This window comes from Gavialis gangeticus, unplaced genomic scaffold, assembly GCF_001723915.1.
Source record: "Gavialis gangeticus isolate Ggan-Ray unplaced genomic scaffold, GavGan_comp1, whole genome shotgun sequence".
Classification (NCBI taxonomy): Eukaryota; Metazoa; Chordata; order Crocodylia; family Gavialidae; genus Gavialis; species Gavialis gangeticus.
Window position 1 is genome coordinate 28,342,518 of NW_017729030.1, and position 2,147 is coordinate 28,344,664.

Genomic DNA, 2,147 nt, shown 5'->3' on the forward strand with positions numbered 1-2,147 from the left:
TTTTTAAGTACTTGGAGGAGGAGAAGGAGATTAGGAAGAGTCGACATGGATTCCCCAAGGGCAAGTCATGCCTGACCAACCTGATTGCCTTCTATGATGAGATGATTGGTTCTGTGGATGCAGGGAGACCACTGGATGTGATATACCTTGATTTTAGCAAGGCTTTTAATAGTCTGGTACAACGGTCTCACAGGCAAACTAAGGAAGTATGGGCTGGATGAATACACTGTAAGGTGGATAGAAAACTCACTGGAGCATCGGGCTCAGAAAGTAGTAATCAATGGCTTGATGTCTAGTTGGCAGCAGGTATCAAGTGGAGTGCTCCAGGGGTCAGTCCTGTGGTCAGTTTGTTCTATGTTTTCATCAACAAACTGAAGACGGCATGCAGTGCACTCTCAGTGAGTTTGCAAATGGCACCAAGCTGGGGGAAGCAGTAGATATGCTGGAGGCTAGGGCTAGGATTTGGAGTGACCTAGACAAATTGAAGGATTGGGCTGAAAGGAATCTTATGAGGTTCAGCAAGGACAAGTGCAAAGTCCTGCACTTAGGATGGAACAATCTCATGCTCCGGGACAGGCTGGGGGCTGACTGGCTGGGCAGCAGTTCTGCAGAAAAGGACCTAGGGGTTACAGTCAACAATAAGCTGATATCGGCCAACAGTGTGCCCTTGTTGCAAAGAAAGCTAATGGCATACTGGGCTGCGGTATGGTAGGAGTGTTGCCAGCAGGTCAAGGCAAGTGATTATTCCTCTCTATTCAGTAATTATTCCTCTTTATGTGGTGAGGCCAGACCTAAAGTACTGTGTTTAGTTTTGGGCACCCCACTACAGAAGGGATGTGGGTGAATTGGAGAGAATCCAGATCTGAACAACAAAAATGGTGAGAGGGCTGGGGCATATATCTTATGAGGAGTGGCTGAGGGGACTGGGCTTATTTAGAGAAGAGAAGACTGAGGTGGGGATTTAATAGCAGCCTTCAACTACCTGAAGGGGGTTCCAAAGAGGCTGGAGCTGGACTGGTCTCAGTGGTGGCAGATGACAGAACAAGGAGCAACAGTATCAAGTTGCAGCAAGGGAAGTTTAGGTGAGATATGAGGAAGAATTTTCTCACACTGGAACTGGTCACCCAGAGAGGTTGTGGACTCTCCATCGTTGGAGGTTTTTAAGGCCTCCAAGACAAAGCTTTGGCTGGGATGGTCTGGCTTCAAGCAGGGGGTTGAACTAGATAACCTCCTGAGGACCCTTCCAACCCTAATTTTCTGTGATTCTGTGATCTATGTTACATATAGGGTATGTCTACATGGCACAATTTAGTGGCCTGTGGAGATAGTTGACCTAACTCTGAATAAGCAAAGTATCTAGCTCTCCTCAGCAGAGCAAATTGTCCTGGGTACAGCACAACAGTGATATGGTTATACTGCTCCTGGACTGGCTGAGCTAGCCTGTTCATAGCTTTCTTCAGCATCCCCACATGGCACTGCATTATACACTGTAGAGATGTCCATAAAAAAGTCCCATCAAATGGAGGCACAGTATTTTACAGTAATGATCCAAAACTAATAATTTACGATAGGGATGTTGTTGCATGTAATCACATTTTTTTTGCGAGGGCACTAGCTCTTACCCCAGAAATGGATTGCTTCTGTTGATGTAAACAAAGAAAATAGAAGAACAGCATTCTAATAGGTACTCCATGCATGAGGAGGAATAAAGCACAACACATCTGTGCCCACTGTTCCCTGCAGCCCCCCTTTGAAAGTGTTGGAACACTTCAGCTTGCCACAAAAATGCTCATGCAAAGATGCTCACAACGATTCCCACAAAGATACTCATGCAATTAGGGGAAGAGGGAGAGTGCAGGCACAGGGCAGGCAAAAGTGTAGATTAGGGAAATGGCTTTGAGTGGAAGGGGAGTTCCCACAGTATGATTGTGATTGCACTCCTAGTAGGATAGCCAAGGCAGCATGGAGTTCAGTGTGGACTGCCAAATCTGTCCATACTGAGCTTCATGCTACTGCTGCCTCACTAGCCAAGCTAAGGCAGAAGGCAAGGTAAAGATGCACCTTATAGACTAACTTTATTAGAGATGCATAGGCTTTCATAAATAACAGATCACTTTGCCAGGTGCTATGAAAGGACGTACAAAGAG